Source organism: Anolis sagrei, chromosome Y (genome assembly GCF_037176765.1).
Source record: "Anolis sagrei isolate rAnoSag1 chromosome Y, rAnoSag1.mat, whole genome shotgun sequence".
NCBI lineage: Eukaryota > Metazoa > Chordata > Lepidosauria > Squamata > Dactyloidae > Anolis > Anolis sagrei.
In genome coordinates this window covers 21,135,508-21,147,811 of record NC_090035.1, presented here as the reverse complement: position 1 = coordinate 21,147,811, position 12,304 = coordinate 21,135,508, and the positions used below count along the sequence as shown (strand labels likewise).

At 40.2% G+C, this 12,304-nt stretch overlaps 1 pseudogene; it reads right to left on the bottom strand.

Moving 5' to 3' along the window:
- LOC137095301 (intraflagellar transport protein 140 homolog) overlaps positions 1-11,520 on the bottom strand; it is a 56,937-nt pseudogene extending 45,417 nt beyond the window's left edge.
- Between the last annotated feature and the right edge of the window lie 784 nt (positions 11,521-12,304).

Sequence of the window (12,304 nt, the reverse complement as noted above, 5' to 3'; positions counted from 1 at the left end):
ACAACCCCACTCCCCCCGCTGCCGCACACACACACACAACCCCACGCTCCATCACTCCCCCTGCCGCCACACGCACACACGCAACCCCACGCCCCCCACCGCCGCACACACACACGCAACCCCATGCTCCACTCCCCCCGCTGCCGCACACACACATGCAACCCCACGCTCCATCACTCCCCCGCCCCAATCTTACCTCCTTTTACTTCACGCCACCTCCAAACCCCACCCCGCCCCTTCCTGCCCTGTCAAAATCTAGGAAAGACAGGAAGGAAGGAAGGAAAGAAGGAAGAAAGAGAAAGGGAGGTAAAGAAAAAGGGGGAAGGAAGGAAAGTTAGAGAAAGAAGGAAGAAGAAAAGGAAAGAAAAGGAAAGATGGAAGGAAAGGAAAGAGAGACAGCAGAAAAGAAAGAAAAAGGGGGAAGGAAGGAAAGAGATAGAGAAAGAAGAGGAGAAGGAAAGATGGGAGGGAAGGAAGGAGGGAAAGAAGGAGAGAAAGAGGGAAGATTGGCCACAGCAACACGTGGCGGGTAAAGGTTGTTATTTCTATTATTATTATTATTATGCTATTGTTCCTATGAGACCCTGGGGGAATGGGAGAGGTGTCAGGTTCCAGAGGCAATGCATTGCATTATTGTTATTATTATGATGGTGGTAAAATAAAAGGAAATAAAAAGTGAAAGAAGGAAGCAAACAGGGAGGGAAGAAGGCAAAGGAAGAAAGGGGGAGGGAATGAAGGAAAGAGAGGATGAAACCAAGGAGTGAAAGAAAGAAAGAGGTAGAGAAGGAAAAAAGGAGAGAAAGGGGGAGGAAAAGGGGGAAGGAATAGGTAGGGACCTCTCTTTCATAATAGTCCAGATATCTACCTCAACTTTGATAAGTTTTACTATAGGCCACAGCAACGCGTGGCAGGGAACAGCTAGTGAGTTATAACTAATAGGTGGTCCAAACAATAGCCAGTGCCCCTTCCATGTAAAATCTCAAAACAAATTGAAACAGTTTGCAATTATCCTGAGAGGCAAAAAGGTCCACCCATGGAGTACCAAATCATTACTCTATAATTTGAAATGCTAGGCAGTTTTAAGAGTCTACTCTCTCTGTTATAGGCTCTGCCTGCTTAACCAATCTAAAGCAAAAAAAGGGGAGGCAGAGCTCCATATTCTAATAGTCACTTGTTTATTTCTTATTTCTTTACAAAAAACAATGTATTTCGCTATCTATTAAAGTTGGTCTATTAATGGTGCCACACTAGAGGCCAAAATGTGTTTTTAAGCTGAACTCCAATGTAATCTAAACGTCTACTATGCTACTGCTAAAATTTGTGTCTGCATCAAGGAAATAATTGGTTTCCCAGCCGAAAGGATTTTCTCCCCTCTTCCTTGCCCAAAGATGGTAACACTTTTTAGTCTCCAATAACAGCTCTTTCAAGGCATCTCCAAGCAATTTAAATGGGCATAAAGTCAAAATGAGCTTTGGGTTTATTACTTGCACTTCAATTTTTCAATCACAACTAAAATCTCTATAGCCTATGAGTCAAACTGCAAAGAATCCAAACTGGCATCTGCCATAAAAGCGGGGTTTCAAGAACATCCATCATGAGGTGAGGTTTGTTATGGCACAGATATTGCAAAGTGAACACTGAGGATGTCAGCAACTACAATTTCAATAAAATACATATAGTCTTTAAAATACAATAATCCTGCTAGACAGAAATCTAGCCAAACTGTTCTACTTACTCGCCAGGAGGAGGTGGCCGGAAAATACAATTGAGATGCTTCCTATATTCATGCTTAAGGAGTGGGGGGCCTTGAACTCTACCCCGCTGGCCCATCCTCCATAGAACAAGGACACCAAGCTATAAAGAGAGATATTAATATAGTATCAATTATTGCATTTTATCATCTGATTCATAAAGTCATTTAGAATTTCCTGAAACTAGTTGTTCTGGTACAGCTGTACCAGGAGCTCCAATTTTGTTTGCTTTACATTAAATGTTTGTTTGCAGTCCTAGGTTTCAGGGACTCTGCATTTATAGGGCAAGCCACCTGTCTATCATCATTGAGTTTTGGTCCTGCCCCTTGCTCGGGGCAATTGGGAAGGGAAGGGAGCCATTTTTTAGTTAGTCTTAGCAAGGTTAGCCAATGTACAGGACGTGTTTAAAGCTTCCCCTGTACAAAAGCTTCAACCTTTAAGAATTTCCAGGGTTACAGAAATTCCAACAGAAACAGAAGGAAAAGAGTCTCCAAAGACTTTCCAGGGAAACAGCCCTAAAGATCAAAGAACTCCAGCTGAAGAGACTACAGGCCTTGCTGGTAGGTCCACTCGGTGCTTTGAGACGCAGTTCAACCCGGTAGTGGTGCCCACATCAGTTAGGTTTAAGTTTCAGTCAGCCTGGGAAAAGTTAAAAAGAGGATTTTCCTTTAAAGAAGAAGTTATTGAAGATAGTTTAGGAATTCACCAATTGCCCAAAAGCTTGTAATCATTTACTTAACTTTACTGAAGACAAGAGAAGTTTCTGTTTGATTACTCATTAATAAAAGACTTTGTTGTACTTCTCAAACCATCTAAAGACTGTTTGTGGTGGAAACCTCTGAGAACTTCTCTTCAGGACCCCTGGCTTCCCATTGGGCAAAGGTTGCACGTCCTGTTTTAAAGACAACTATTTACAGGCCCAGCATGCGACAGAACACTAGTATTTGATTTTTTTTTGTTGTGAGCCATTCTGGGTCTCCTTGTAAAGAAAGATGAGTTAGGAATTGTTCAAAACAAATAAAAAACTACATTAAGGACCTTCTTAGGCTGCATCTACACTGCCATATAATTCCGTTTCTAAATCCAGATTATCTTATTTGAACTTGATTATATGAGTCTACACTGCCACATAATCCAGTTCAAAGCAGATAATCTGGAGTCAGAAACTGGATTATAAAACAGTGTAGATGGGGCCTTAGACTGCAAGATACCAGTGTCCTAAGCTGTCTTCCAGCTGTGTCACCATATACCAAAGTCATGAAATCAATGTAAATCTGCTTTCAGCATTCCACACTCTACAATTGAGCATATGAAGGAACAGTCTGTATAGTAGTAATAATAATATTTATTATCCGCCTCTCCTTGCCTTAATCAGATTTCCTCTGATATTAAATGAAAGAGACAACTGCCTACAGGCCATGACCTCAAAAGAAAATATAGTAAATTGGAAAAACAGATAATAGACAATATTAACTCTTGTGGAATTAAATGATCTATTGCTAGCCTTCTCCGAATACTCTGACGTCCCTTTTTCCTTTGATCCTGTTTGAAATGATTCTTACTATAGTAGTGGCCACTGTCACTATCCACTAAATGTTTTTCAGTTAATTACGTTAAATTTGTTTCCAAACAAATTTGCATGATAGTTGTTAAAATGTTGTACAGTAGAGAATCATTTGCATCTTGCCATTTACTTTGTCACCAGAAACTAGCCGGGTTCCATTAGTGCTCCAGTTTAGGATTGTAATATCAGCATTGTGGTTGGAAGGTACAGCGTGATGCTCCTTGTCTTGCTTGTTCACCACCACTACGTCCCCCATTTCGCAGCCCACCGCCAGGATCTGTTTCGATGGGTGCCAGCTGAGGCACGTGGCTTGAAAGTTTCTTTCCAAGTAGGCATCACAAGCATATTCACCCTGAAAATGATGTGTTGCATGCTTTTTTACATTTCTCGTTTATAAAACATATATCCTGCCTTTTTGCTAAAAAAAACAAACAAACCCACTTTGTGAAAATGACTCTAATTAAAGAAGTTATTTAAAGAAGTGTTTTATCTTCACAATGTACAGGTTATTTGAGTCAAGGGGAATTCAAGCCACACTTCTTTTCTTCTTTCTACTAATATATATTTTTAAATAAGATTAATTCATAAAAATATATTGTAAAAATTTAACCCAATGTTAATAGACATGGAATGTAACTTTTACATGTTGATCACCTTTATATACTTCTTATGTGATGTATGAAGTTAACAAACATGTACGTCTCAAAGCTATTAACAGGTTAAATTAAATTCAAAATTAATTATTGAATAGGTTCCTGTCAAATCAGTAGTAGTTCATGCAGAACTGCACATAATGATTATCAAAGCTGACTCCCTTTTTTTCTATACCACCCTCTCCCCCAAAAGGGAGTCGGGGTGGTTTACACACAGAAACAGGCAAACATTCAGTGCCTGACAAAGTACAAACAACATCAGGAATAATACAAAATAATGCACAGTAATAACAATAAACTTATAATGACAAACTAAACATTGAAATGGGGACGAGGCAGCAATAAGCCAAGATAGAGAAGAAACGAAGACATGAGTGAACATTAAACATATACCACTAAAAGCAGTTAGAAATGAATTGCATTTCAAATCACTAACACAGGTGTTTATTTAAAATGTAGTATAGCCACATATAGTGCAAATGGGCTCGCCAGCGTTACAGCATCTTAGTCCTCCTCCTCTTCATATGTTAAAGTGCATAAGTGCATTTATGACATTACATATTTTCAAGCAGTTTCCAGAATTGTTTTTATAAAACCTAAATTTGTCACGGGGGAACAAATTTAAACTTTCTTTCCTCCACAGAACTGAAACAGGCAGACTCCATTTTGCACATTGTGGTAGGTGACAGAAGTGCTGTGCTCCCCTTCCCGTTCTTCTATGGGACTATATACAACCAGATCATATTTCAAATGTTCCCATCCTAAGTATCTCGGTGACACCTTAGCTTGAACACTAATATTTAGGAAACACTGTATGAACACCAAGCATAAAGTAGCTGTGCACAATAATATTCTGTGGAAACTTACTGGCAGCACATGAGGTGCAGACCCAAAACTAACAAGTACATCAGCCCTAGTTTTGTCTTACTCAACTGCCGAGTGTGCCTGCTCTGTTTGGTACAAGTCTGTCCATGCAAAGCATGTGAATATGGCACTAAATGAAAGATATTGGATAATCACAGGATGTCTCAAACCTACACCTGATTGACTGTATAAGCTAGCTGGCATTGCAACAAGAAGTTGCTGCCAATTGTGAGAGAAATGAGGTTGAACACCTCCTCCCAGTAGACTCCAATCAAGGAAAAGCTTCATGAGAACCACCACTCCTCTTAATGTTCTCCCAACAACAGCAAGAGTATCCCTCTGGGCAGCTAGACCAGGAAATCCCAACCGGATGGCCCCATATGAGGGTCTGCCTGCAGGGGGCAAACCAAGAATGGGCAATGTAGAAGTCCCTGAATAGATTCAAAAGTGGAGTTGGTGAATCAAAAGACAACTTGGCAAGATGGCCCTACCTAGAAGAATCCTCTACTTTGTGCAACTGTGGAGCAGGACAAACAACTCAGCATCTGTATGCTTGCCCACAATGTCATGCCTCATGCACAGAGGAAAAACTGCTTAAAGCTACAGACAATGCAGTCACTGTTGCCTGTTTCTGGTCTAAAATTATTTTGCCGTTTGTGCTCCCTCTATATTATTATAGGAACATGATTAAGATAAATAAATTTCTAATTATTACAGGACCCAGAATCCCTGTCTATTGAGAGAGCTTTTGCTTGCCAAGGGCTGCTGCTGATAGGAAAAAATAATTGCCTGTGCTCAGACACAAGCAGATCTACTCCCACGAAATTATTTCTGCCTTGGATAAGCAAGCTTACAGATAGGTAAAATTACAGCTCAGGGTCAAACATTCAACAAAAACATGAATATGCTGTAATGGTAGAAACAGAACAACCAATCAGAAGTTGCTTACGTGTTGTTATTACAAGTTTGATATAAAACCATTGTTAAGTGCGACACAAGGGGTAAATAGTCGTTTGTTCTTTGACCAGGGTGGTCAAAGGCTATTCATCTCATGTTGATCAACTTGAAATAAAGCCTTGTTGGAAAACCTCATTGGAATCTCATTTCCTTCCTTGCCTTCTGGGATTGTCACCATAATTCCCAGTCTCTAACATTTTGGAGGTTCCACTGAGATCTGGGTGGTGAGTGCCCGTTGGCTGGAAGGGGAAGAGATGGTTTTTGGAAACTCAGGGCAACAGCACCTCTTCTTGGCTGCGGCGTAAAGAGTGCGCTGAGAACGGGGCCCCTTCTGATTGACCGGTGGCTCTACATGCTGCGGCCACAGAGTGTGTCCTGTCCGTCTCTGCCGTGAAAGAGGTTCAACAACACTTGAAAGAAGACTGCCGACAGGTCGGAGGAAGGAGGAACGAGGCATTCCAGAGAAACACCGTCCGTGTGTGGGTTGTAAGGCCTTGTTCCTGGGGGGGAAAAGCTAGCTGGAGGGAGGCAAAGGGGGGAAGGCAGAAATCCCCCAGATAGCTGATTGTGAGGGTGCCCCAAGAACAGTCAGCAGTGCCCCCTTGGGAAAAAAAAGAAGAGAAACAAAACAGAGAGGGGGGAGGAATTGACCCCTTGGAAGTTTAAACAGTTTGCCGTGTCAGGGAACTGTAGAAATAAATTGTGTGTGTGTCTCTGTGTTACAACACTGGATTGAGATTTGTGCATGTCTGAAGCGCTGTTTTGTAAAAAGGAAAGTGAGAAAGAGGAGTTGGATTCTTGTTATTTCAAATGGAAACCTGTTGTTCCAGTACTCAGGAGAGGATAGGAATGTGTTTGATGGAATTATGTGCTAAAAAGAGAGAGTTTTGTGTAAGTTGGCAGATCACTTGATATATATATGTCTAAATGACACGGGACTGAGTTTGAAATTTGTGCATTCAAATGATGTAATTGATATTTAACAAGAGAAACTTAGACATGTTGAACTGAAAGGTATATATGGAATGTTAATTGTGTTTGAAGGATTCAAAAAAGAAAGAAACAAAAATGCTGATTCAATGGAAAATGATTTATGTGTTTTTAAAATGTAAAAAAATGTGTGGATAATGACAAAACGGGTGATCTTTAAAAGTTTGATGTTCTCTGTTCTGTGTGCGAAGGGAAAAAAAGAGCTGACCTTGGGAAGTTTGTGTGTGTATATGCGTGTGTGTGTGTGAACGAGGTTTCTCTGTGTGTGAACGTGCAAAAAGCCTAACAACTAACAAGCATTGTATGTGTGTGAATTTGGAGAATGAATATTATGCTATGTGACATTTTCTGAAATGGTTAAAATCCTAATGTGTTCTGTGTCTATGAAAAATGAATCTTGCACTATGAATATGTATCTGAGATAACATGAAGAATTCACCCCTTGGATGCCAGGAATTGGAAAGGGAAAAAGACCCAAAAACAAACTCGTTGTCTGTGTTAAAAAGTTTTTTTTAAAAAAAGCAGGCTATTTAAGAACTTACATTGGTGCCAGCCCAGAATAAGATCAAAGGGTGTCTATTGTTCTTGGAAAAGGGAAAACTGATTATGGAATGGATTGACTGTGTTTTTAAGAGTATATTTTTAAAACCTGAGGTCTAAATTTCATTTTTTGCTCAAGAATATGAAAATGATTCTTATGTTTAAAGCAAACCTAATGGACAGCTGCCTTACAGAGAGATAACAGAAAAGATGGCAGCCTGCCCCAGACATTGTTTTCAAAGATGCTTCATTTTTACCACCCCTTCTTTCTTTCAAGGACTGTTATTAGATGTTAACTCTTTACAGGTTGGGACATTTTTAAGGCTTGTGTCAAGAAGAGAAATGTTACATCTGTGTGTGTGGACAAATAGGTTTTAAAGGTTCAGGTTATCATAGGTATTTCAGGCTGAATGGCCATATTCCTGAAGCATTCTCTCCTGACAATTTGCCTGCATCTATGACAGGCATCCTCAGATGTTGAAAGTTTAAACTTTTTCTTTTGGCTATTTAGAGATGCACACACTAGGAACTGTGTGATAGCTAATAATTTACAGAAAATGGGGATTTCCCTGCAACCTCTCTTGAGACAAAGAAGAGGCACAAGATTCATGTCTAAAATTGTTTTGAAACACAAAGTTTTTTGGTTGGAGACACAAGATAACAAGATGGGTTTTTTCTTCTTCATATGACAGTGGGGTGACCACTGTGGTTTTATGTTAGGAGTACATAGAAACTCCCTCAAGATGTCAACAGATAAAATATATTTTAAGTTAGAAAAGCAAAACAAAACTGCCTTTTTAAAAGTCAAGCCCCAGCTTACCTGTAGGTAAATTGAGACACTGATTGATATACAGGGTTCTTTACATTGTTTTTTGTTTGTTTGGTTTGGTATTTAATTCAAAAGGAAACCAGCAATTGACTTTTACAACTGAATTTACTTTTATGTGGATACAATAACCCTGGACATGAATTATAGAATCATAACATCAAAGAGTTGGAGGAGACCTCATGGGCCATCCAGTCCAACCCCCTGCCAAGAAGCAGGAATATTACATTTAGGTCACTCCTGACAGATGGCCATCCAGCCTCTGTTATAGTTCTCAGCCTGAGGTGGCTATATTTCACAGCTTTCTTCAAACATAGGACAAAGTACCTCTACAGATTTTGTTATTTTGACCCAATCCCTCTACAAAGTTACTGAAAGAATTAATTCTAAAATGGGACATTAAACCAGAAAGACAGGGCAGTTTGCCCTGGAGTTGCCAGATTTAAAAGACAATGCATTGCAAAGGGCCAAGAAGGTTTTTGCCAGATTTGAGAGACATTGCCAGCAAAAAGGTTAAACTGTTTATTTAGTTGAAAGAAGAAAAAAAAAGCAGGTTGAAGTTGGAAAAGCAAGTCGAAGATGAAATGAGCTACCAGTATAAAGGATTGCTTGCAGTAGATGGACAGAGAAACGTGAGATAAATCATGGAAAGGAATGTGAGATAAATCATGGGAAGAAAACCGTGAAGAATTGTTTAAAAGGATGGAGAATGGCCGAGAGGACTTCGAAGTGAGAGATTGTGGAGGCCCGCCAATGAATGGAGTGAAAGCTATCGACGGAAACCAACAGATGGGTAATCAGTATCCCCCTCCCCCTTTTCTCTCACTATCTTTCTATTTATCTTTTTCAGCTCTTGATCTCCTGGTATGAGACCCGGATCCTAAATTGGATATCCAAAAGGCATCATAGCCAGCTGGGAAGCCTAATGGGAGTCAAAAATACAGGAGCCTATCCAAAGCACTACCTGCTGGATAGGACAAGCTAAAGACGTGAGATATGGTGACTTTATTTTACAGACTTTCTTTACACAGAGACTGACTTTAGAGACTAGAGACTGCTGGATGTAGAGACTTGTTGGACATAGAGACTTTCTTCATTTTACCTGGAATTTAATAGACTAATTTCTTCAATCAAGAAGGGGAACACATCCCCAGTTTGACTCAGATTGCCTTTATGCAAGAGACTAAAAAGACATATAGGTTGGATACACATGAGTGTGGCCACGTTTGGTCCTGATAATGAAAACTGGATTTTACATATGTGCATGGCCACATTTGGGCCAGACAGCAAGACCTGGACTTGATATCCTTTCTCAAGTTGAATGATTTCTATTGCTAAATCGTTAAAGTGGTTATTGTTACCATTTAGTTCTGATTGCTAGCTTGATAAGCTTTCATTTGTTTATACTGTTTCAGTCAAGTGTTTACAACTGTGTTTTAGAAAGAAACAGAGGTGATGTCATTCACAGCCTGATGCCACACCCCATTACAACAGAATGGGAGAAGGATACCCTCCACCAATTGGTAAATTGCATTGCAAAAGGATTGCATGTGCAGGTCTGTTGGGTATGATACGAACAAACAGCTCACTTCTAAACACCATAACCATACAACGGACAACTGATCAGACAGATGATCCCAGTTAATGCAATTTAAAAGGGGAGGTCTTCACCCCCTTACACCTTTGTACGCCCTTGTGCACCACTTAGCTCAGCCCAAACCTCACTGACAGAAAAGACATCTCACTATGACCGTGCCCCATGTCCAATTGGGACAACACCATAGATGTGACATCACTATACTCCTGTCAGATATACAGGACACAGACCTATACAACTGAACAGAATTTGACATGTGCAGATGATTCCGCATTGCATTGCAACATACATATAAAGACACTGGCAAGATTGGGCCAGGATTCTACTGGATTTACAGAAGTTGGGCAAGAAGGAAAGATACTGCCCCAGTCTGAAATGGCACATGTACAACTTAATCCCTGATTTCTTCCAGATTGAGAGTCTTTGATACAACAGCCACTTGAGACATAGAACAAAACAGTTCGGATAGGCCAGAGTTCAAGGGGCACACAGTGACACATAACAATATGACACTGACAATGCATACTTCACTGGATCACAAAGAATTGGTGCAATTTTGTTCCCATATATTAAAATAACACTAACTGGCACATTTCAGCACAACTAGAGAAATTGACAAACTATATGATAAAAGACACCCAGATGCAACACAGATTGACAATAGACCACCTAAACAGAGAAGGAGGTCTATGCATTTTGTTGCAAAATGAAAAGATGTTTCCAAGATATACACATCATGGCTTCCAGACTTACAATGGTTAAAGGCTTGGTCATGTCTCAAATTATAATTGTCATAATGCTATTGATATTCTTGTGCTGTTTTACTTTGATGGGAAAAGGCTTGATAACTCAAAGCCTTATAGATTCAATAACTGCTAAAAATATGATATCCCTGCATAGAACCCTATACATGCGAATGTCGACACTGCCAGGCTCACATGAAAAAATAAAACAAAGATAGAGACAGTGTCAGAGATAGCTATGACAAAGGACAATGATATTGTTTATACTACTGATTGCAATGCTCGCTTCAAAGGCTCCGCTTAGCAACAAGAAGAGGAGGGAATATAGGAACATGATTAAGATAAATAAATTTCTAATTATTACAGGACCCAGAATCCCTGTCTATTGAGAGAGCTTTTGCTTGCCAAGGGCTGCTGCTGATAGGAAAAAATAATTGCCTGTGCTCAGACACAAGCAGATCTACTCCCACGAAATTCTTTCTGCCTTGGATAAGCAAGCTTACAGATAGGTAAAATTACAGCTCAGGGTCAAACATTCAACAAAAACATGAATATGCTGTAATGGTAGAAACAGAACAACCAATCAGAAGTTGCTTACGTGTTGTTTTTACAAGTTTGATATAAAACCATTGTTAAGTGCGACACAAGGGGTGAATAGTCGTTTGTTCTTTGACCAGGGTGGTCAAAGGCTATTCATCTCATGTTGATCAACTTGAAATAAAGCCTTGTTGGAAAACCTCATCGGAATCTCATTTCCTCCCTTGCCTTCTGGGATTGTCACCATAATTCCCAGTCTCTAACATTATCAGTTTTATATTTATTTATACAATGCTTTTGGCACAAAATAAATAAACATTTCAAATGCTTATCTGTTCTAGAAAAATACCCACACTGCCCCCAGAATTTGAATTAACAGACACAATGGCCAAAAACGGATGAATGTGGTGCCACGCAATATGGAATTGCGGTCCATGGGACTCAAGAGCTTCTATTTGATGATTAACGTACACAGCCATTTCGAAAGGCAAACGCTACACATCTAGAATACAAAAAAAGCATTTAGCAATCAAGAAGTTCTAACGATTAAGACTCCAAGCATCAGAGGAAACGGGAAAGTTGACCACACATTAAAATATGCATTGTAGGGGGGTCAATAACTCTCCCTCACTAAGTAAGTTTTGTCAGGAAATGAAATAAAAACATTTTGTTTCTTGGTGATACAAAAAATTAATATAACATTCCTACCAGCTGTAGGAATTAATATAACATTCCTACCATTCCTCCAGCAAAGGATCACCGCCGTGTCGTGGTGCTGGAGCTTGAGCACCTCAATGATGTCATGAGCGAAACCGTGAAGGGCCACCCAAGACGGGACGGTAGTGGCAGAGAGGTCAGACCAAGCGTGATCCCTGGGGAAGGCAATGGCAAACCACCCCAGTATCCTTGCCAAGAAAACTAAATGGACCAGTACAACCAGAGATATGTCGGTATGCCATTGGAAGATGGGACTCCCAGGTCGGAAGATGGCCAAAATGCTACTGGGGAGGAGCAGAGGATAAGTTCAACTAGCCCCAGATGTGATGACGCAGCTAGCTCAAAGCCTAAAGGAAGGCTAGCGGCCGACAGTACTGGAGGTGAATGACGAATCCGATGCTCTAAAGATCAACACACCATAGGAACCTGGAATGTAAGATCTATGAGCCAGGGCAAATTGAATGTTGTTATTGGTGAGATGTCAAGACTAAAGATAGACATTCTGGGGGTCAGCGAACTGAAATGGACTGGAATGGGCCACTTCACATCAGATGACCACCATTTC